General features: G+C 41.2%; 1 protein-coding gene and 1 long non-coding RNA gene across 2 annotated transcripts in view; both read left to right on the top strand.

The window, feature by feature from the left end:
• LOC118232529 overlaps nt 1–24932 on the top strand; it is a 302745-nt gene that overhangs the window by 156359 nt on the left and 121454 nt on the right. The window lies entirely within an intron of this gene.
• LOC118227336 lies at nt 495–19196 on the top strand. Its single transcript, XR_004765253.1, has 2 exons — nt 495–545; nt 19123–19196. It is a non-coding gene; the product is annotated as an uncharacterized LOC118227336 (long non-coding RNA).

Here is a 24932-nt window from a genome sequence, read left to right as displayed (position 1 = left end):
TATAACCACAACCAGGAACAAGTATGACGAAAAACCCTAGAGAGAAGTACTGGTCCATGGAAGAAGGGAACTTAAAAAGACACGACACTGATGAGACACAGGAGGGCACAATGAACAATCAGGCCACAGAGAGGGAAGGGAAAACGAGACAACCCAAAAACAATAATAGAATAATTGAAAAGAATAATACAATTAAACGGGTAAAAGGACAGAACTAAAAACTGAAGTTCCGCCATCAGGCGGCCAAAAAAGGGAAACACAGACAAACCACAGAACCATGACAATTATGTTTTTTTGTTATTATATCTATACTTAATTAAGTGTTGTCAGTGAATGTACTGATTTGCATGGATCCAGGGTCAATTGTTCTCTGACCAGACACTGAGAGGCAATTATGCTTTCAGTAAAATATTTACTAAAAGTTGAAACTATCCCATCCAGTAATATGCGTGTGGCTTGCAGAGACATGCTGCATAAGCAGAGGAAATAACACATTCTCTCTCTACTCTGATTTCCATGTCTCCAGGTTGTCTAGAAGACTGAAGGTGAGTCTCACCATCCTTTATTCTTCTTCCTCATCTGAAACACTGTCTGCAGCTCAGCCTGATTTCACCTCAGTTTTACATTCACACCATCTGTGTGTCTTTTCCTTTAAAGGGAGGGAGGGACGGGGACACATATGCCAGTCTGCAGCTTTCCAACATCAGCCCTGACTATGACGTGCTGCAGGTGAGCAAGTCTGACGCACAAATGCACACCAGGGGGCGCCACTAGGCTGAAGTGAAGAGAGGCGATTATAAATTTGCATCTCGTCAGAGGATATGTGGCTTCACTGTTAATATTCAAAGAATGCATACATAATTGGACAATTTTTTTTAAATTTACAACTTCATACAGAGTTAATTTTGTAATAAAAAGGGGGTCTGTCTTTCCACATTTTCCTCTTGGTATGAACACTGCCCTGAGACTATGTTATTTCATGCACTAAGGTGTTGCTTTAAATAACCATGAACCTGCGTGTGTGTGTGTGTGTGTGTGTACGTATAGGTAAAGTATCAGAAAGACACTGTGACTTCACAAGAAGAGGACAATGACTACCAGAACCTTTGAAATGGAAACTGAGACCAGTTTCTGTGTCTCATTAAAAATATAAGCACGTTGTGTTTCCTTAAAACCTGTTGTCTGAAGAAAATAACCACTGAATGTGGAGTGTCACCTTTCTGTATTTGTCCACAAGGCATTTTTATGTGAGGAGATGTTCCTTTTGTTTCTTGGAGAAAAGGACTTTGATATATCTTTATTTTTCATCCTCTTTACACAATCATTTTTGCTCACTGTACTTTCCTGACCCTGTCCCTGTTCTGATTTAATGACTGTTGTGCAACTTTGCATTTCACATACATTAGGCAGTTATGGAGAACACGAAAATGTTTCATTCTATTCCTCAAATGGAATATAAAAAAGGAAAAATAAATTGGAAAAAAAAAAAAACATGCAGACCCATGTGTACTGTTGCATGGTAATTGTAAACCTCACTTTTGCTGTTTCTTATTTCGACGTGAGGACCGTCTGTGTGAAGGACGTATTTCAACCATCAACCTCAGTGCATGATAGAGCAGTTTTAAAACATGTTGCTTCCTGTTTTAGACCCCTGTTTCTCAGCCTTGGTCTTGGGAACCCACAGTGCCTGTTGGTTTTTCTTCTAGCCACTACACACAAGCTTATACTGTAATGGGCTGGTAATTATTCTTAATTAGATACTTAATTGCACTTAATTAGACTTTTTTTTCCTATTGTCTATTAAAGGACAACTTCACCTTTTAAAGCTACGGTATACCAGAAATAGCAATGAATGCCCTAAAAAAATAAATGTCCCATATTCACATCCTAGGAATTTAAATTGGTCAGACCAAGATATGCTTTCATGTACTGCGCCATGTGTGCTATTTGACAAATAATTCCAGCTGAATGAGGTTCCATTTTCCTTTGATTCACTTACAGACAGACAGGTGAAATCAGCTGGGGTCCAGTTTGTTGAGAGCAGAGGTGGGTAACCCGGCTTCAAAGAGTAAAAAGACTGACCACATATTTGCTCCACCAACATGAACTAAACCAGCCGATCACAATAATTAGTTGTCCTACCATGCTGAAGAGTTATGCTAATTAGAATCAGCTGGTTTAGTGCATGGTGATGGAGCAAATACATGGTCAGTCTTTTTACTCTTTGAAGCCGGGTTACCCACCTCTGGTTGAGGGAGAGCGTGAAAACCTGAAAACATCCGTTGAAAACGAATGGAGCTTGTTGTCCGCAAACAGCAAAAAGTCAAACCTGCATTGTGTACATTTAACCACACAGTTATGGTTAAGCTGAACACATTTTCATCAAACTTTATTGATAAAAACTTTACTTTTGCTTTCACAACAAACCTGCGTTCACAGTGGGTCTACAGTCCCAGGATTGTAAAACACTGACATAGACTAAACAATGTGAAGTATTTCAATTTATTGGTGGTCATGCATGTTCAGAACCACTTGAAAAGTATTTAAGTGCTAAAAATTGAGGTGCTAGGCGAGGGAAGGGAAAGAGATATCTCTTTTTATATATTCTGTTGTATTTTCTGTAATTTTCTGAAAAGATTATGTTTGGGTGGGCATTGATGTAGCATGTGTTTGAATAAGAACTATTGAATATATTACAACCTTCTGTCTCTGTATGATTTCGCTGATGGACTGTGCTTTCTGTCAACATGTATCAAATAAATATCTTCAAAAAAAAGATAATGAAGATTTTCAGGGTCGATTACAATGTGTGCAGCAGCAGTTTGAACTGCGAAAGCTATCTGAATCTGGAAGTAAAGATTAGCTTTTCCCATTGTGAGGCAGTTCTGCGAAGCACCCAGTAATTGACCATAAAAGTTCATTTATAATTGATTACTTCTGATTTGGTTAACAACATACTGTATATCGGCATTGTATTAGATAAAATAATTATACATCCATCTATAATAATAATAATAATAATAATAATAATAATTAGAATAATAAGCTAATTATGTTTTTGTATCATTTTATTATTTTTGTACTGTTTAAGAGTGTTATATTGACTGTTGTGCAGTAGCTCCTCATTTGTCCATTCTTCTTTTGATGTTACTCTGCTGATTGTTTGTGTTTTGGAAATTAATGCTACTTTATGTATTCTAATTTAACTGTAAATGCAGACTGTTACTGTTTTATGAAGTCGAAGTAGCTTGATCATCAGAGCAGCAATTGTAAGACACATTCTACATTTTTGGCATGTTTGTGTCTCACACATTTTCTGTGAAAGTTAAAAAAAAATATTCACAGCATCACGTTCCGAGCATGATTCAGGAAAGGCCACATATGAGAAGTTCCTCTTTTGTGTGCATTTATACTTGTGCTCTACAGGCTGAGGGTCAGTGTGCAGTGGAGACAGACTGGATATTCTTCTGTTCTACAGTAAGTACATTTCTACAACTTGGCTCAAGCGAACTACAGATTAATCAGGTTGCCACTTTTATTGAAATTCAATTAAAAAGAACTGTACTGAAGTTGATTTATTCTGTCTATAATGGAAACACATTACGTTCATTTTTCTCAAGAGACATTGTGGTTGTAGGTGATTTTCTATTTTGCCTAAAGGTAGAGAAATTACAAATTGAGTGTAAACATTGTATTCTTCAAATATTATCATATATTGTGATAAACTGAATCTCATACAGGCATTTTAAAGTGTGTGTCAAAATAGACATTATACGCACTGAAAGGGCACCGCAATACGAATTAGCCTTTTGACTTTTCGCCATTTTAATCCAAAGTCATTTTGCCGTGTGGACTGAAATTGAAAGTAATTTATGCTTGGTCCCATTTGAGTTAACAATTACATAACACAAACACAATTCTTAACAAATAGAAATCTTGTAAATATATGCACATACAGTATAATGTATTGATAAATTCAATGCCATTTAAAGCTATGGACTATGTATGAATGATGTTTAACAATGAAACATCATTCTTAACAGTGATAGTTGGCTAGGGTTGGGTAACAGTGTTTGTGCAGTACCAGGAAGTCACACGTGCAAACAGCTTCAGTATAAGGGCAATACTGGAAACACGCTTTTGTATTTTGAAGAGGTCTGATGCTTTGGCCCTATAGGTATGAGTTTTCACATGTTCATGGTTTTATCGTTTATGAAAGTATCTTAAAAAAAGATTTAAAAGTATCACAAGCAATTAACCAATTGAATTATATGGAATTGGAACCACTCCAGCCAAATTATAATCCAGGATACATGCTAAAATATTCATTTTTTCATTTTAAAATGAAATATTCAGAGGAGGGCAAATGATTAGTCTCCCAAGCCTTATTTATATATAGATTCATGCTTTTTGCTTTAAAAGTAAAATTAAAGTTCACAAACATTCCTGAACTCAACATGACTAAAACAGAGTTTTAAGATTGTGTTAATTTTCCATTTCATTGTGTTGTACATGTATAGTCTATTTATTTTTATTAAAGATTACTGATTCAAAATAAAAAATAAAAAATTGAGAAAACGATCCTTATTCTTATAATTTTCTTGTTCTTAATTTCATACTCAACAAAACCCATTGCCCATTGTGAAGATGTCATGCCTTTAAGGAAAAGAAGGAAAGATATTTGAAAATATATATATTTTTTTGTGTGCGTTTGGAGAAAGTCTTAGAAACTCAGAGGAGTGTTGACGTGTCCAGTGTGTAAGGGCTGAATGACTGTGGCCGTGTTGTCTTCTTTCCTTGAGCTCATGAGTTCCTTTCTTTGGCTCTGTCAGGACACTCAGTCACAACACATAACAGCACATTTCTTGTGGTTTCATTGATTTCTAGGATATATATTGGTCCAGGTGGTGCTGGACTACAAGCAACAGAAGACGGGAACCAATTCCTCAACAAATGTAATTGTTTTATTGAAATATGCATTCTAAACTCTTCTGCAGTCTTTTTTCCATCAATTATGTTCTGTTTTGAGCATTAAGGCGGATTAAAGAATTATGTTTATGGCAAGATGTGTGATTCATGGCACTCTGTAGGGCAGCCTACAATACATACAAATGATTAATTAAAAATATAAAAGGGTGTCAGTGCTGTTTTCTAACTTCAGTTCCTCTGCTCCTCAGAGTCATGATTGAAGCAGAGAGGTTAATCCTCATTGGCTGCCTGCTGCAAGGTGGGTCATTAAAGGGGTGGGGTCTAACTCTATACTGGAAAGATGTACAGCGATCCAAAGGGATAACTGTAGATTATTATGGTATAAATACATGATTTTTATATATAAATGTGTGGAGAATGGATGTGCTTTATATTAATTATAATTGCAGCTTTCAGTCAGTAAAACGTTTATTGTATTAAATATGAATAAAACATTTTCACAGCAAAGTCTCGTGAGGTCTGTAAAGCTGCTGTTGTGTGTGTATAAAGCTGACCCACATCCCCATATAACTGCTGTATTTACTGATATGTGCTGTGTGTGTTTTAGGAGCCCTTGGGAGACAGTTTGAAGTCTGGATGCCTCAGAGTATAGAAGCTCTGAGTGGATCCTGTGTGCTGATTCCCTGCAGATTTGATATAAAATCTGAATTTGACAGAGATCTGACAGCTAAGGCTAAAGGACTATGGAAAAAAAGTAGCATTAACGGTGAAATCGTGTTCGATTCCAGCAGAACTGAGAACCAAATTAAAGGAACATTAACTGGAAAACTGAAGGAGAGGAACTGCACCACAATCCTGGATCGCTTCCCTCCATCTTACAGTGATTATTTCTTCAGATTGGAATCCTTAAATAAACTCAAGTATGATTATACTCCAGCTGTCAAAATTAATGCAAAAGGTACTGCATTTGCTGTTATGCCTTTTTCACTGTGTGCCATTGTGTTGATTCTATACATTTAAAATTATTGTCCTCTATGAGAAATACACGTTGGATGTAAAATAAAGAATGAAAATGATTTGTCTTTAGATTTCACATTTAAATGCTGTTAGAATTCAGAACACACACTAATCAGCACATCAACAGCATCCAACTGTGTGTCTCTCCAATCCGGAGACAGATAGTAACCCATCCTCATATCTCCATGCCTCCTAGACTCTCCACCCAAACCCAAGATAACCACAGAGAGGGTGGAGGTGATGGAGGGGACCTCTGTGAGTTTGAGCTGCTCTGCTGCAGCCCCCTGTCCCAAACTCCCCCCAAATCTGACATGGACCCCCAGGCTGAGTGACAGTGTGGATCAACTGCAAGAGAATGAGGATCAAACCAAATCTGTATCTTCTGTTCTGACCTTCACTGCTTCCCACCTCCACCATGGGAAGACAATCAATTGCAGTGCACTTTACACACTGCAACAAGGAGACATTCAGAAGACATCTGAGGCCAATCTGACTCTAAGAGTTCTATGTAAGAGAGCTGGATTTGAAAGTATTATTCTTAGCTTTTGTAAATCATTGAATAATAATAATAATAATAATAATAATAATGATAATAATAATAACTAGACAATTCCTGCAGAAATTGTGAAGTGTGGTTGCCGCCTACGCAAAGTCGACTTTGTGCTGAACGGAGTGAACAGTGGTAGGTAGTTGCTATGATGTCTGAGGCAGTTGCTAGGGTGTTGCTAGGTGGTTCTATGGAGTTCTAAGTGTTTTCATGGAATTCTAGGCGGTCGCTAGGGTGGTGCTAGGTGGTTGCTATAGAGTTTCAGGTGGTTGCTATTGAGCTCCAGGTGGTTGCTAGGGCATTGCTAGGTGGTTGCTAGGGTATGCTAAGTGGTTGGTAGGTGGTTGCTATGGAGTTCTAGGCGGTTGCTAGGGTGTTGCTAGGCAGTTGTTATGGTGTTCCAGGTGGTTGCTAGGGTGTTGCTAGGTGGTTGCTATGGAGTTTTAGGCAGTTGCTATGGTGTTGCTAGGTGGTTGCTATGGAGTTCTAGGCGGTTGCTATGGTGTTGCTAGGTGGTTGCTATGGAGTTCTAGGTGGTTGCTAGGGTGTTGCTAGGTGGTTGCTATGGAGTTCTAGGTGGTTGCTAGGGTGTTGCTAGGTGGTTGCTATGGAGTTCTAGGCGGTTGCTAGGGTGTTGCTAGGCTGTTATGATGTTCCAGGTGGTTGCTAGGTGGTTGCTATGGAGTTCTAGGTGGTTGCTAGGGTGTTGCTAGGCAGTTGTTATGGCGTTCCAAGTGGTTGCTAGGGTGTTGCTAGATGGTTGCTATGGTGTTCCAGGTGGTTGCTAGGGTGTTGCTAGGTGGTTGCTATGGACTTCATGGCGGTTGCTATGGTGTTGCTAGGTGGTTGCTAGGCTGTTGCTAGGTGGTTGCTATGGAGTTCTAGGCGGTTGCTATGGTGTTGCTAGGTGGTTGCTATGGAGTTCTACGCCGTTGCTAGGGTGTTGCTAGGTGGTTGCTATGGAGTTATAGCCGGTTGCTAGGGTGTTGCTAGGCATTTGCTATGGAGTTATAGGCAGTTGCTAGGGTGTTGCTAGGGTATTCTAGGTGGCTGCTAGGATGTTGCTAGGTGGTTGCTATGGAGTTATAGGCGGTTGCTAGGGTGTTGCTAGGCATTTGCTATGGAGTTATAGGCAGTTGCTAGGGTGTTGCTAGGGTATTCTAGGTGGTTGCTAGCATGTTGCTAGGTGGTTGCTATAGTGTTGCTAGGCAGTTGTTATGGTGTTCCAGGTGGTTGCTACGGTGTTGCTAGGTGGATGCTATGGAGTTCTAGATGGTTGCTATGATGTTGCTAGGTGGTTGCTTTGGAGTTAAAGCTGGTTGCTAGGGTGTTGCTAGGCATTTGCTATGGTGTTCCAGGTGGTTGCTAGTGTGTTGTTGGGTGGTTGCTCTGGAGTTCCAGGTGGTTGCTATGGAGTTATAGGTGGTTGCTAGGGTGTTGCTAGGCAGTTGTTATGGTGTTCCAAGTGGTTGCAAGGGTGTTGCTAGGTGGTTGCTATGGTGTTCCAGGTCATTGCTAGGGTGTTGCTAGGTGGTTGCTATGGAGTTCATGGCAGTTGCTATGGTGTTGCTAGGTGGTTGCTACGGTGTTGCTAGGTGGTTGCTATGGAGTTCTAGGCGGTTGCTGTGGTGTTGCTAGGTGGTTGCTATGGAGTTCTAGGCAGTTGCTAGGGTGTTGCTAGGTGGTTGCTATGGAGTTCTAGGTGGTTGCTAGGGTGTTGCTAGGGGGTTGCTAGGGTATTCTAAGTGGTTGCTCGGATGTTGCTAGGTGGTTGCTATGGAGTTATAGGCGGTTGCTAGGGTATTCTAGGTGGTTGCTAGGATGTTGCTAGGTGGTTGCTATGGAGTTATAGGCGGTTGCTAGGGTGTTGCTAGGCAGTTATGGTGTTCCAGGTGGTTGCTAGGGTGTTGCTAGGTGGTTGCTATGGTGTTGCTAGGTGGTTGCTATGGAGTTCTAGGTGGTTGCTAGGGTGTAGCCAGGCATTTGCAATGTTGTTCCAGGTGGTTGCTAGTGTGTTGTTAGGTGGTTGCTATGGAGTTCTAGGTGGTTGCTAGGGTGTTGCTAGGGGGTTGCTAGGGTATTCTAAGTGGTTGCTAGGATGTTGCTAGGTGGTTGCTATGGAGTTATAAGCGGTTTCTAGGGTGTTGCTAGGCTGTTGTTATGGTGTTCCCGGTGGTTGCTAGGTGGTTGCTATGGTGTTGCTAGGTGGTTGCTATGGAGTTCTAGGTGGTTGCTAGGGTGTAGCCAGGCATTTGCTATGGTGTTCCAGGTGGTTGCTAGTGTGTTGTTAGGTTCTTGCTATGGAGTTCTAGGTGGTTGCTAGGGTATTGCTAGGTGGTTGCTATGGAGTTATAGGCGGTTGCTATGGTGTTGCTAGGTGTTTGCTATGGTGTTCCAGGTGGTTGCTAAGGTGTTGCTAGCTGGTTGCTATGGTGTTCCAGGTCGTTGCTAGGGTGTTGCTAGGTGGTTGCTATGGTGTTCCAGGTGGTTGCTAGGGTGTTGCTAGGTGGTTGCTATGGAGTTCTAGGTGGTTGCTATGGTGTTGCTAGGTGGTTGCTATGGAGTAATAGCCGGTTGCTAGGGTGTTGCTAGGTTGTTGCTATGGAGTTAGAGTCGGTTGCTAGGATGTTGCTAGGGGTTGCTTTGGAGTTCTAGGCGGTTGCTAGGTCTTTACTGAGTCCAATGTCGCCACCCATAGTTCTCTATGACAAACGGTTCAAAAGTTATGAAATATCAAACATCGGCCAATCAGGAAGGGGGGCGAGGCTGATCTACACCAATGGACAAGGGACTCTCTACCATGGCCAATGAGGCATTGCACAATTTGCGGGAATTTTTTCCCTATAGAGATGAATGGCAGAATGTTCAAATCTAGAGAGAGACCAGAGTACTGCTGCTAGAAGAAACCATTGTGACATCACAAGGGTGAGAAGACAGAGCATTGTGACATCACAAAGGTGAACATTCCGCCATTCATTCTCTATGGGAAAAATTGCCCACAAAAATTCAAATTTTTCCAAAACCGTCCACTCAATCTTTCCAAAAAGTAATAGCACACCATTCCCGATCAAGCCGCTCGATTTGACATATTGTACGTGTATGTAGCGCGAAAACTGTGGGAGGAGTAGCGGTCCAAAAAACGGGCGGAATAAATAATAATAATAACTAGACAATTCCTGCAGAAATTGTGAAGTGTGGTTGCCGCCAACGCAAAGTCGACTTTGTGCTGAACGGAGTGAACAGTGGTAGGTAGTTGCTATGATGTCTGAGGCAGTTGCTAGGGTGTTGCTAGGTGGTTGCTATGGAGTTCTAGGTGGTTGCTATGGTGTTGCTAGGTGGTTGCTATGGAGTTCTAGGCCGTTGCTAGGGTGTTGCTAGGTGGTTGCTATGGAGTTCTAGGTGGTTGCTAGGGTGTTGCTAGGGTGTTGCTAGGTGGTTGCTATGGAGTTCTAGGCGGTTGCTAGGGTGTTACTAGGTGGTTGCTATGGAGTTCTAGGTGGTTGCTAGGGTGTTGCTAGGCGGTTGCTATGGAGTTATAGGCGGTTGCTAGGGTGTTGCTAGGGTATTCTAGGTGGTTGCTAGGATGTTGCTAGGGGGTTGCTATGGAGTTATAGGTGGTTGCTAGGGTGTTTCTAGGGGGTTGCTAGGGTATTCTAAGTAGTTGCTATGGTGTTGCTAGGTGGTTGCTATGGAGTTCTAGGTGGTTGCTAGGGTGTTGCTAGGTGGTTGCTATGGAGTTCTAGGCCGTTGCTAGGGTGTTGCTAGGTGGTTGCTATGGAGTTCTAGGTGGTTGCTAGGGTGTTGCTATGGTGTTGCTAGGTGGTTGCTATGGAGTTCTAGGCAGTTGCTAGGGTGTTGCTAGGTGGTTGCTATAGAGTTCTAGGTGGTTGCTAGGGTGTTGCTAGGCGGTTGCTATGGAGTTATAGGTGGTTGCTAGTGTGTTGTTAGGTGGTTGCTATGGAGTTCTAGGCCGTTGCTAGGGTGTTTTAGGTGGTTGCTATGGTGTTGCTAGGCGGTTGCTATGGAGTTCTAGGCGGTTGCTAGGGTGTTGCTAGGTGGTTGCTATGGAGTTCTAGGTGGTTGCAAGGCTGTTGCTAGGGGGTTGCTAGGGTATTCGAAGTGGTTGCTAGGATGTTGCTAGGTGGTTGCTATGGAGTTCTAGGTGGTTGCTATGGTGTTGCTAGGTGGTTGCTATGGAGTTCTAGGCGGTTGCTAGGTCTTTACTGAGTCCAATGACGCGACCCATAGTTCTCTATGACAAACGGTTCAAAAGTTATGAAATATCAAACATCGGCCAATCAGGAAGGGGGGCGAGGCTGATCTCCACCAATGGACAAAGAACTCTCTACCATGTCCAATGAGGCATTGCACAATTTGTGGGCAATTTTTCCCCATAGAGATGAATGGCCGAATGTTCAAATCTAGAGAGAGACCAGAGTACTGCTGCCAGAAGACAGGGCATTGTGACATCACAAGGGTGAGAAGACAGAGCATTGTGACATCACAAAGGTGAACATTCCGCCATTCATTCTCTATGGGAAAAATTGCCCACAAAAATTCAAATTTTTAAAAAACCGTGCAACCAATCTTTCCACAAAGTAATAGCACACCATTCCCGATCAAGCCGCTCGATTTGACATATTGTACGTGTATGTAGCGCGAAAACTGTGGGAGGAGTAGCGGTCCAAAAAATGGGTGGAATAAATAAATAATAATAATAATAATAACTAGACAATTCCTGCAGAAATTGTGATGTGTGGTTGCCGCCAACGCAAAGTCAACTTTGTGCTGAACGGAGCGAACAGTTTCTGTAGCATGAGCAGAGACATAGTATGGTATACATGATATAACATCACGGCAACGAGTTCATTTGCAACACACGTATTCAGAGCTAAATTAACCCTTCATCAATACTTGAGATCAGCGATTTACGTCACGGTATGCTGTGACGAGTGACGGCGAATCATAAAGCTAGCTGGCCACTTCAGAGGGTCTTGGAAAAACGTTATATCTGCACTGCACAACCGCTCCATTTTAAAAAGCAAGACAGGGCTAGGGAGATTAATGTGATTGATTTATGGTTTTACGTTAAGTTCAGCTCATTTTTACCATTCAAATAAAAACATTTAACTGTGCTGCAATTCAGAGTTTAATCTGTTACCTTAGATACGAACTCATAGACACAGGATAGCCTACTACGTGTTAGCCAACCCAAATTTCTGGAGTTAGACCGGACCTGAAGCTGCTGCACACGTGCTGTTGACGGCGTTGTTGTACTTTTTAGTAAAGTCTGGCTTGTTCGAAAATTCGTTTATTCAGTAGCTGAGAGCATAAGCTTTCTAACCAGGTATAACAGCACGTCTATTTTTGTTTTTTTAATATCGTTTTTTTAGGTCAACCGAAAGCTATGTCATCATGTCATAGAACGTATTCGCTCTTTGTTAGCACTAGCATGCAAATACGCAAAGTCTGGCTTGTTTGAAAATTAGTTTATTCAGTAGCTGAGAGCATAAGCTTTCTAACCAGGTATAACAGCACGTCTATTTTTGTTTTTTTAATATCGTTTTTTTAGGTCAACCGAAAGCTATGTCATCATGTCATAGAACGTATTCGCTCTTTGTTAGCACTAGCATGCAAATACGCAAAGTCTGGCTTGTTTGAAAATTCGTTTATTCAGTAGCTGAGAGCATAAGCTTTCTAACCAGGTATAACAGCACGTCTATTTTTGTTTTTTTAATATCGTTTTTTTAGGTCAACCGAAAGCTATGTCATCATGTCATAGAACGTATTCGCTCTTTGTTAGCACTAGCATGCAAATACGCAAAGTCTGGCTTGTTTGAAAATTCGTTTATTCAGTAGCTGAGAGCATAAGCTTTCTAACCAGGTATAACAGCACGTCTGTTTTTGGTTTTTTAATATCGTTTTTTTAGGTCAACCGAAAGTGCTCTCATTATCGCATTAAAGCCATGACTGTTTGTTAGCACTAGCATTCTAAGACGCTGCATGTGACGAAACATCGTCAACGAATTTGCGTAATATCTCGTGAAATACTATTATTATTGAGGACTTCTGGGTATGCCTAAGCCATATGTTTGTTGATATACCTAGCTGACAGCGTTTTCATTTGTAATTTTTCATTTTGAATATCGTTCTTTCACTTCCGCAATCAGCTATTTCCTATCCTGGCTGCTGAGACCGTAGAGCTGACCGCATCACGTGTGCAAAGCCGACCAATGCTGTAACTTCACCGTTCGCATATGAATGACGTCACCTTCTCCATTCATCTCTATGGGGAAAAATTGGGCATAAAAATTAATATTTCTCAAAAACCGTGCAGCGAAACTTTCCACAAAGTAATAGCACACGATTCCCAAAGAAGCCGGTCATTTTGACATATGGCACGTGTATGTGGTGTGAAAACTCTGGGAGGAGTAGCGGTCCAAAAAATGGGTGGAATAATAATAATAATAAACTAGACAATTCCTGCAGAAATTGTGAAGTGTGGTTTCCGCCAACGCAAAGTCGACTTTGTGCTGAACGGAGTGAACAGTGGTAGGTAGTTGCTATGATGTCTGAGGCAGTTGCTAGGGTGTTGCTAGGTGGTTCTATGGAGTTCTAAGTGGTTTCATGGAATTCTAGGTGGACGCTAGGGTGGTGCTAGGTGGTTGCTAGGGAGTTTCAGGTGGTTGCTATTGAGCTCCAGGTGGTTGCTAGGGCATTGCTAGGTGGTTGCTAGGGTATGCTAAGTGGTTGGTAGATGGTTGCTATGGAGTTCTAGGCGGTTGCTAGGGTGTTGCTAGGCAGTTGTTATGGTGTTCCAGGTGGTTGCTAGGGTGTTGCTAGGTGGTTGCTATGGAGTTATAGCCGGTTGCTAGGGTGTTGCTAGGCATTTGCTATGGAGTTATAGGCAGTTGCTAGGGTGTTGCTACGGTATTCTAGGTGGCTGCTAGGATGTTGCTAGGTGGTTGCTATGGAGTTATAGGCGGTTGCTAGGGTGTTGCTAGGGTGTTGCTAGGTGGTTGCTAGCATGTTGCTAGGTTGTTTCTATAGTGTTGCTAGGCAGTTGTTATGGTGTTACAGGTGGTTGCTATGGTGTTCCAGGTAGTTGCTAGGGTGTTGCTAGGTGGTTGCTATGGAGTTCTAGGTGGTTGCTAGGGTGTTGCTAGGCATTTGCTATGGTGTTCCAGGTGGTTGCTAGTGTGTTGTTGGGTGGTTGCTATGGAGTTCCAGGTGGTTGCTTGGGGGTTGCTACGGTATTCTAGGTGGTTGCTATGAAGTTATAGGCGGTTGCTAGGGTGTTGCTAGGCAGTTGTTATGGTGTTCCAAGTGGTTGCTAGGGTGTTGCTAGGCAGTTGTTATGGTGTTCCAAGTGGTTGCTAGGGTGTTGCTAGGTGGTTGCTATGGAGTTCTAGGCAGTTGCTATGGTGTTGCTAGGTGGTTGCTAGGGTGTTGCTAGGTGGTTGCTAGGGTGTTGCTATGGAGTGTTAGGCGGTTGCTATGGTGTTGCTAGGTGGTTGCTAAGGAGTTCTAGGCCATTGCTAGGGTGTTGCTAGGTGGTTGCTAAGGAGTTCTTGGCGGTTGCTAGGGTGTTGCTAGGTGGTTGCTATGGAGTTCTAGGTGGTTGCTAGGGTGTTGCTAGGCTGTTGTTATGGTGTTCCAGGTGGTTGCTAGGTGGTTGCTATGGAGTTCTAGGTGGTTGCTAGGGTGTTGCTAGGTGGTTGCTATGGAGTTCTAGGCCGTTGCTAGGGTGTCGCTAGGTGGTTGCTATGGAGTTATAGGTGGTTGCTAGGGTGTTGCTAGGTGGTTGCTATGGAGTTCTAGGCGGTTGCTATGGTGTTGCTAGGTGGTTGCTATGGAGTTCTAGGCGGTTGCTAGGGTGTTGCTAGGTGGTTGCTATGGAGTTATAGGTGGTTGCTAGGGTGTTGCTAGGTGGTTGCTATGGAGTTCTAGGCGGTTGCTATGGTGTTGCTAGGTGGTTGCTATGGAGTTCTAGGCGGTTGCTAGGGCATTGCTAGGTGGTTGCTAGGGTATTCTAAGTGGTTGCTAGGGGGTTGCTAGGGTGTTCTAAGTGGTTGCTAGGATGTTGCTAGGTGGTTGCTATGGAGTTCTAGGCGGTTGCTATGTTGTTGCTGGGTGGTTGCTATGGAGTTCTAGGCGGTTGCTAGGGTGTTGCTTAGATGGTTGCTATGGAGTTCTAGGTGGTTGCTTGGATGTTGCTAGGTGGTTGCTATGGAGTTCTCGGCATTTGTTATGGTGTTCCAGGTGGTTGCTATGGAATTCTAGACGGTTGCTAGGGTTTTCTAGCTGGTTGTTATGGTGTTGCTAGGTCGTTGCTATGGAGTTAGAGCCGGTTGCTAGGATGTTGCTAGGGGGTTGCTATGGAGTTCCAGGCGGTTGCTAGGTCTTTACTGAGTCCAATGACGCGACCCATTGTTCTCTATGACAAACGGTTCAAAAGTTATGAAATATCAAACATCGGCCAATCAGGAAGGGGGGTGTGGCTGATCTTCACCAATGGACAAAGGACTCTCTACCATGTCCAATGAGGCATTGCACAATTTGTGGGCAATTTTTCCCCATAGAGATGAATGGCCGAATGTTCAAATCTAGAGAGAGACCAGAGTACTGCTGCCAGAACACAGGGCATTGTGACATCACAAGGGTGAGAAGACAGAGCATTGTGACATCACAAAGGTGAACATTCCGCCATTCATTCTCTATGGGAAAAATTGCCCACAAAAATTCAAATTTTTCAAAAACCGTGCAACCAATCTTTCCACAAAGTAATAGCACACCATTCCCGATCAAGCCGCTCGATTTGACATATTGCACGTGTATGAGGTGCGAAAACTCTGGGAGGAGTAGCGGTCCAAAAAATGGGCGGAATAAATAATAAAGAATAATAATATGTGCAATAATAATAGTGTAGTTGCCCTAAGGCAACCACACTAATAATAATATGTGCAATAATAATAGTGTAGTTGCCCTAAGGCAACCACACTAATAATAATATGTGCAATAATAATAGTGTAGTTGCCCTAAGGCAACCACACTAATAATAATAATAATAATTGCTTTGAGCATTGTTCATGGTCAGTATGCTGTGCAGAATTATCACCATGATTGAATAATGACAATAAATACAATGATAAAAATAAAAAACATAAACAAGCAAATGTAAATTACCTGATGTTGTGCTCATCCGTTATAGCAGCGGAGGACAATCCTTTCTGAACAATTCTGGTGTGGGTGCAGGTTTTTGTTTTATGCCAGCACTAATATATCTGATTCAAGACCTTGATTATTTCAATAATTAAATCAGGTGTTGTAATGCTGAGATAAAACTAAAACACAACGGACATTTTCAGATAAGATTGGACACCCCTATTTTAAAGGACGCAACTGTTACACATTATCAGATTGTGTATAACTCCTCACAAACTAAGAAAATAAGTTTTGTATTTTTGTATCACTTAGATCCTCCTAAGAACACCTCAGTGTCAATCAGTCCCTCTGGATCAGTGTTGGCGGGCAGCTCTGTGACTCTGACCTGCAGCAGTAATGCCAACCCAGCAGTGCAGAACTACACCTGGTATAAAGTGAATGGGACAGAGATGAACACTGTAGGAACTGGACAAAATATCACCTTCACTGTGACTGAGTCCAGTGGCAGCGAACAGTACTACTGTGAAGCACAGAATGAACATGGCAAGGAGAACTCAACTGTACAACTGGAAGTTGATTGTAAGTTTACCATCCTACTAATTATATGTCCATTAATTTTTTTTTTTGCAAAATAAATGTGCTTTATATTTATTCTAATGTTATCACCACAGAAACATGAACACGTTTATTGTTTTTCACACTGGAGAACCAGGGAATCCTGTTTACCATCTTTTAATATTTAATCACATCAGTTTTTTGAACGTGGATTGAGAGTTGATCATAACTGAAAAACATATAATAGAACTACAGATATAAATGCAATCTTTTTTTTTTCCCATTAGACCCCAAGAAATGATTGGTTCTCACTGGGGATAAAACAGGCAGAAAGAGCCTTTTTTGTGATAAATGGCTGGGTGGTAGTGTAGTATAGGGGTCAGTGACCTGGTCTTGTAAATTATAGGGTGCAGGTTTGAATCCCAGGTGGCACACTGCATTGTACTCTGAAGCAGTGTACTTACTGAACTGTGTCAGTATTTATTCAGTTATAGAAAACGATACTTTTCAAAAAAAATAAATAAATAAAACTAGTGTTAGTAGTTCTAGTTAAGCATTTCTCCTCAATGCCCTTTTATATAAAATATAAAATGTGTTGAACAGGTACGAACGAAGATTGAATATAATGGACTTTAATGCCAACTTCCCCTGATCAGTTCTTCATGTACAGTAATGCTTTTTTCCCTCTCCATAGTCTGTACATACTGTACATGTTGTATATAGTCTGTGACAACAATGTTTTGGCAGCATGGGTCTAGTTATGTAAAATCAATGTGTTTCCAGGGCAATTTTTATCGGGAGTTAGGAAAAAAATATCAAATGCATGAGTAGTTGCATTTGCACTCAAAAAAGTTAATTAAACTAAAAGTTAATTTTACTAAAAAAAAAAGTTGTGTTTTGTAAATTGTTTATTTTACAACGGCAATAGGGAGGTTTACCCTCATAAAAGACACATTATTTTTCTTCCAGATCCTCCTAAGAACACCTCAGTGTCAATCAGTCCCTCCTGTTCTTTGTTGGTGGGCAGCTCTGTGACTCTGACCTGCAGCAGTAATGCCAACCCAGCAGTGCAGAACTACACCTGGTATAAAGTGAATGGGACAGAGATGAACACTGTAGGAACTGGACAGAATCTCACCTTCACTGTGACTGAGTCCAGTGGCAGTGAACAGTACTACTGTGAAGCTCAGAATGAACATGGCAAGGACAACTCAGCAAATGTCCAACTAAACGTGATATGTATGTTCAGTGCATCTATTATATAATTGTATAAATCATATTATTGTTATATGTGTGCAGCTGTGCTGTTTGTAACTGTGGATCCTGTGTTCAGACATGCTTCAGATATCTGGCTCTGGGAGCTGCAGCAGAACTGAAGCAGAGATCAGCTGCTCCTGTGAGAGCCGTGGGAATCCCTCTCCCAGCATGGAGTGGCGTGTGTCTGGACTGCGGGTCACTAACTCTACTGACAGAGTCATCAGGGAGGAGCAGCTGGGGAACACAGGCCTGAGGAGCTCCCTCACCATGCGCCAATCACAGGGAGACACGCCCACTCTCCTCTGCATCAGCACCAACACTCTCGGCTCCACCAGCCTCCAGCTCCACCTCCCGTCTCCACAGCAACGCTGGGGTATTTACATATATGGATTTTTATAATTGTGTACTTTTACTGTATGCCATAAAGCCTACACAACATTGTTATAAACATGATGTAACACCTGTTATTACTATTTACGAAAGCTCATTAAAGACTTGCCAACTATTTACTTGTTACTCCACCCTTACTAATCCTGTGGAGGTGCGTTGTTTATTTTTTATGGTTTGCAGGCAGTAGGTTTCCAATTCTGTGTAAGATATGTTTCTACTTTTTTCTATCCTGCCTTCCAAGGTGGAGATTATTCAAAACTCCGGTTTCTCTGTCTTCGTGTGGACAAGAAAAACGGAGCTTTATGACAATGCTGACGTCATGACGTCAAATCGCGCTTCAGTTACCATGGCAATTGGTGTATTGCGCATGCGGCAATCGTTTTAGCGTTCTCCTGTGGACAGAGATATTTTTTTAAATGCCGCTCGTGTGGATAGGTTTTTTCTTTTAACGGAGGGGGAAAAAACTATGTTTTAAGAAAAATCCGTATATGTGTGGACAGGGACAGGGCCTAAAATGTGGGCAATATTTTTACATTTTACTGTTCATAAACACTCTCACTGTTGGATTTCTGTAAACAAGAGAAGTCTGTTAATGTCTTTCAATATATTTTTAGGCATAAATTAAGTTCTACATCATGACTGTTTTTTTTTCAGGAGTACAATACAGTTATCTGCTGTTATATGTTATCATAGCAGGACTGATTTGTCTGAATGTATTGACAATTGGATTCAGTATCTTCAAAATGAAAAGGTGAGTATATCATTTCAATTTGATCTTTTATTTATTAAATGTTGACAAAATGTACCTTTGTCATAATAGTTTTAAAACAAATTATAAGTTTTTACTGTACCTCGTTTTAGCAGATTTTTCAACTGAAAACCAATTTGCAATCACAACCTGAAGAATCAAAGTGGATGAGAATGCAAGTGTTGCCTGTCATTGAAATTATATAGTAGTATATAGTATTATAGAGAGTATTATAGTTACAAAAAGGCATTTATTCTTTCAGTAAAATCTCACTAAAATTAAAACCATCCCTTACAGTATATGACTGAGGTCTGCAGAGGCATACTGTATGAGCAGAGGCAATAACACATTCTCTCTCTACTCTGATTTTCATGTCTCCAGTTTGTCTAGAACACTGAAGGTGAGTCTCACCATCCTTTCCTCCTCTTCCTCTTCTGAAACACTCTGTCTGCAGCTCAGCCTGATTTCACCTCTATTTTACATTTGCACCATCTGTGTGTCTTTTCCTTTAAAGGGAGGGAGGGACGGGGACACATATGCCAGTCTGCAGCTCCCCAACATCAGCCCTGAATATGACGTGCTGCAGGTGAGCAAGTGTGACACAGAGAAATACACACCAGGGGGCGCCACTACGCTGGTTAATCACATTTCTGAAACATATGCAGATTCTCTCAGTATCAGAGACGTGTGTAGTAAAGACAGGATCAGATCTGTGTTTGCTTTTAATCAGTCAGTTCAAATAGAGGTGAGAACCTCCCAGACTCAGCTGAAGGACTGAAATGCTCTATGGCCGTGGTTCTCAACTGGTGGGTCGCGACCCAAAAATGGGTCGTGGGGTCATTTTGAGTGGGTCGCAGATGTGTGCGTTAAAAAAAAAAAAAAAAATTGAGGGAAAAAGTATTCAGAATTTCTGATGTGGCGCTTTTATTTTGAAGGACATACGTTTCCCATGACACAGCGTGCGTGCAGTAGCGTTTTCTGCCAGCGTTGTTATGACAGTAACATTCGAGCATTTGTAAACATGAGGGACAAAAGAGACATTGAGGACAAAAGAGAGGGACCAAAACCTCAAGTGTGTTGTGTGCAGCGAAGTGCTGGCACATGAAAGCATGAAGCCATCAAAAATGAAACGCCATTTAGAAACGAAACACTCCGCTCATGAAGACAAACCTGTCGAGTACTTTCAAAGATGACTCCAGGAGCTGAGGGAATTGCAAAAGTGCCTAACGTCTTCATGTTTGAAGCAAGAGCAGGCACTCCGTGCATCTTACCACGTAGCTCACCGTATTGCAAAGTCCAAGAAGCCCCACACCATTGCAGAAGACCTTATCTTACCTGCAGCCGTTGACATGGTCAGAGACGTGCTGGATCAATCTGCTGCGGATAAACGGAAGACCATACCACTGTCGAATGATTCCATAAGTAGGCGGATTGAAGAAATGTCCGATGACATCAAACAACAGACCACAGCTCGCGTCAAGGCAAGTGCTCACTATGCATTACAGATGGACGAATCCACAGACATCGCTAACCATGCGATTTTACTTGTTTATGTGAGGCATGTGTGGGAAGGGGACTTGCAGGAGCAATATCTCTGCACTAGAGATCTTCCCACCACTACAACTGCAGAGGACATTTTCAGTACTGTGATTTGTACTTGGGTTCGGTGGGCCTAAGCTGGCATATGTGCGTTGTCAGGAGCAAAAAGCATCCCCAGTTATCCCATTAGTTCCCCCAAACTTAGGTCTGTTATGTCAGCCTTATGATGAAGGGTTCAAGTAAAGTGCTACTGAATATTCTTCATAATACAGTGCTGTTCAGCATGTATCCCCTGATAGGGTAATCTCTGCTACAGTTAAATTTAGATTCTTGAAACTTGATAAGTATCACCAGTTTAAACTTGTTTAAAAAGCATATATGCCTGTAATTCAAGATAAGTCTGCCTTTTTATTATGGGTTTTTAGCCTTAGTTGTGCGTTTATTTTTTATTTCATGTTTTTAACAGTGCATGAAGGCATTGTGTATTACTGCACTATTTTTTTGTGAAATAAATTAGAGTGGTTCAAAAATTTCAGAAATTTGGGTTACGACTTAATGACGAAGGAAAATGTGGGTCCTGAGGCTAGACCAGTTGAGAACCACTGCTCTATGGAATCACATTGGATTGGATACAGTTGACACTCGCACTTAACTCTGACTGATGCTATTTTTTCCACAAAATGAAAGCTGGCAAACTCAGAATAAATATGGTACGGATTCTCAAAAGAATTTTTACAAAATTGAAGAAGTTTTTGATTAATATTATTGCTGTTTACTGATATTTATTTTTATAATTGGAAGAAAACTTTCACATTTTCTTCATGATATGATCATAAGCCCTGCCTGCTCCCTCCACTGACGGAATGATTTCAAGTGCCAAAGTGTGGCTCTGATCAAGATATGGAGGTTTAAATAACCAAACATTGTGTGTGTGCGTGTGTTTGTGCATGCATGTGCATGCATGTGTGTGTGTGTGTGTGTGTGTGTGCCTGTGTGTTTGTGCATGCTTGTGCATGTGTGTGTTTGTGTTTGTGTGTATGTGTGTGTACGTGTGTTTGTGTGTGTGTGTGCGTCCGTGTGTTTGTGCACTCGTGTGCATGCGTGTGTGTGTGTGTGTTTGTTTGTTTGTGTGTGTGTGTGTGTTTGTGTGTGTGTCTGTGTGTAGGTAAAAAACAATCATCAGGAAGACCCTGGGACTTCACAAGAAGAGAACAATTACTACCAGAACCCTGGAGATGGAAATTGAGACCAACTGCAGCTCATTAAAAATGTGATCATGTTGTGTTTTCTGAAAAGCTATTGTTTAAAGAAAACAACTGAATGCAGTGTCACTTTTATTTTGTATGTTCAAGAGGGATTTTCTTCAGATTTATCTTTTTTATTTGATATTTATCCTGGCAGAAATTTTTTGTTTTATCCATTCTGATTTTTAATCATTTTTACTGAATATTTTTTGTTCATTGTCCATTTCCGACATCTTCACTGAATTCACTCATTTCTGAGAAATAGAAATTAATTTTCCATCCCAATGAATTTTCAACAATTGCTGTTGTGGGACAGATTGACAGTAAATTTTAAGTAAACCAAATGTTTTTTTTTTTATTCTTTATTCTTTAAACTCAAAAACGGAAGAAAAAAAAATAATGGACTCTATACTATATAATATTATACAGTATAATATACACTATTGCATGGATATTTTAAACCTGAATTTTGATGTTTCTCAATTTAATGTTTTGACGGTGTGTATGAAGGAAGTATTAAACCATCGATCACTGTGTTTGATAGAGCAGTTTGAAAACATTTCCTTCCTGCTCCTCTGTTTTTGACCAGTGCTTCTTAACCCTGGTCCAGGGGACCCACTGTGCATGCTGGTTTTTGTTCCAACCATAGAAACATGCTCTGTATTGTCATGAGCTGGTCGTTGTTCTTAATTAGGAACTAATTGCTCTTAAGTAGAATTTTTACATCTATTGAAGGACAATTGTGTCAGGCTGAGCGGGGGAATGGACCCAAACGCAGTCAAAAAACACTCAAAATCCAAAGGGTAAACACAAAACCGAGGAAGTTACTTTTAATAAATACAAAAACAACAAAACAACAAAAACAAAGCCGTGCAAAGCAAGTCAAAAATGGACAAAGTTCTTAACACGCAAAAACAGAAAATGCAGAAATTCAAAAACAATGCAAAAACAGAGCATGGGCAGGGAGGAAAACACTCAGGGCAAAACACTGAGTCACAAGTACACGAAGGAGCACAAACCGAAACACAATCCAAAACGCACACAAAAAAGGATCCAGCACCTGAGTCATTACATTACATTACATTACATTACATTAGATTACAGGCATTTGGCAGACGCTCTTATCCAGAGCGACGTACAACAAAGTGTATAACCACAACCAGGAACAAGTATGACGAAAAACCCTAGAGAGAAGTACCGGTCCATGGAAGAAGGGAACTTATAAAGACACGACACTGACGAGACACAGGAGGGCACAATGAACAATCAGGCCACAGAGCGAGAAGGGAAAACGAGACAACCCAAAAACAATAATAGAATAACTGAAAACAATAATACAATTAAACGGGGTGAAAGGACAGAACTAAAAACTGAAGTGCCGCCATCAGGCGGCCAAAAAAGGGAAACACAGACAAACCACAGAACCATGACAATTATGTTTTTTTGTTATTATATCTATAGGCTGAATTAAGTGTTGTCAGTGAATGTACTGATTTGCATGGATCCAGGGTCAATTGTTCTCTGATCAGATACTGAGAGGCAATTATGCTTTCAGTAAAAATGACTAAAATTAAAACCATCCCTTACAGTATATGACTGAGGTCTGCAGAGACATATTGTATGAGCAGAGGCAATAACACATTCTCTCTCTACTCTGATTTTCACGTTTCCAGGTTGTCTGGAAGACTGAAGGTGAGTCTCACCATCCTTTCCTCCTCTTCCTCTTCTGAAACACTCTGTCTGCAGCTCAGCCTGATTTCACCTCAGTTTTACATTCACACCATCTGTGTGTCTTTTCCTTTAAAGGGAGGGAGGGACGGGGACACATATGCCAGTCTGCAGCTTTCCAACATGAGCCCTGAATATGACATGCTGCAGGTGAGCAAGTGTGACACAGAGATATACACCAGGGGGAGCCACTAGGCTGAAGTGAAGATAGGCGATTAAAAATTTGCATCTCGTCGGAGGATATGTGGCTTCACTGTTAATAATCAAAGAATGCATACACAATTGGAAAAAAATGTTTTCATTTACAATTTCATACAGAGTTAATTTTGTAATAAGAAAGGGGTCTGTCTTTCCACATTTTCCTCTTGGTATGAACACTGCCCTGAGACTATGTCATTTCATGCACCAAGGTGTTGCTTTATATAGCCATGAACCTGCGTGTCTGTGTGTGTGTGTGTGTGTACGTATAGGTAAAGTATCAGAAAGACACTGTGACTTCACAAGAAGAGGACAATGACTACCAGAACCTTTGAAATGGAAACTGAGACCAGTTGCTGTGTCTCAAAAATATAAGCACGTTGTGTTTCCTTAAAACCTGTTGTCTGAAGAAAATAACCACTGAATGTGGAGTGTCACCTTTCTGTATTTGTCCACAAGGCATTTTTATGTGAGGAGATGTTCATTTTGTTTCTTGGAGAAAAGAACTTTGATGCATCTTTATTTTTCATCCTCTTTACACAATCATTTTTGCTCACTGTACTTTACTGACCCTGTCCCTGTTCTGATTTAATGACTGTTGTGCACCTTCGTATTTCACATACATTAGGCAGTTATGGAGAACACGAAAACGTTTCATTCTATTCCTCAAATGGAATATAAAAAAGGAAAAATAAATTGAAAAAACAAAAAAACATGCAGACCCATGTGTACTGTTGCATGGTAATTGTAAACCTCACTTTTGCTGTTTCTTATTTCGATGTGAGGACCGTCTGTGTGAAGGAAGTATTTCAACCATGAACCACAGTGCATGATAGAGCAGCTTTAAAACATGTTGCTTCCTGTTTTAGACCCGTGTTTCTCAGCCTTGGTCTTGGGAACCCACAGTGCCTGTTGGTTTTTCTTCTAGCCACTACACACAAGCTTATACTGTAATGGGCTGGTAATTATTCTTAATTAGATACTTAATTGCACTTAATTAGACTTTTTTTCCCTATTTTCTATTAAAGGACAACTTCACCTTTTAAAGCTACATTATATCAGAAATAGCAATGTATGCCCTAAAAAAAAATTGTCCCATATTCACATCCCAGGAATTTAAATTAGTCGGACCAAGATATGCTTTCATGTGCGCCGTGTGTGCTATTTGACAAATAATTCCAGCTGAATGAGGTTCCATTTTCCTTTGATTCACTTACAAACTGACAGGTGAAATCAGCTGGGGTCCGGTTTGTTGAGAGCAGAGGTGGGTAACCCGGCTTCAAAGAGTAAAAAGACTGACCACGTATTTGCTCCACCAACATGAACTAAACCAGCCGATCACAATAATTAGTTCTCCTATCATGCTGAAGAGTTATGCTAATTAGAATCAGCTGGTTTAGTGCATGGTGATGGAGCAAATACATGGTCAGTCCTTTTACTCTTTGAAGCCGGGTTACCCACCTTACCCAGTGACGTGGGAGTGTCTGGGGAGGTTGAAGACCAGACAAGCTGCAGCATTCTGAATGAGTTGCAGGGGTCTGATGGCAGATGCCGGTAGTCCAGCCAGAAGAGGGTTGCAGTAGTCCAGGCGGGATAGTACCATTGCTTGGACCAG

This window comes from Anguilla anguilla, chromosome 1 (genome assembly GCF_013347855.1).
Source record: "Anguilla anguilla isolate fAngAng1 chromosome 1, fAngAng1.pri, whole genome shotgun sequence".
Classification (NCBI taxonomy): Eukaryota; Metazoa; Chordata; class Actinopteri; order Anguilliformes; family Anguillidae; genus Anguilla; species Anguilla anguilla.
The sequence above is the reverse complement of the archived record's forward strand: the minus strand, read 5'-3'. Positions and strand labels throughout refer to the sequence as shown.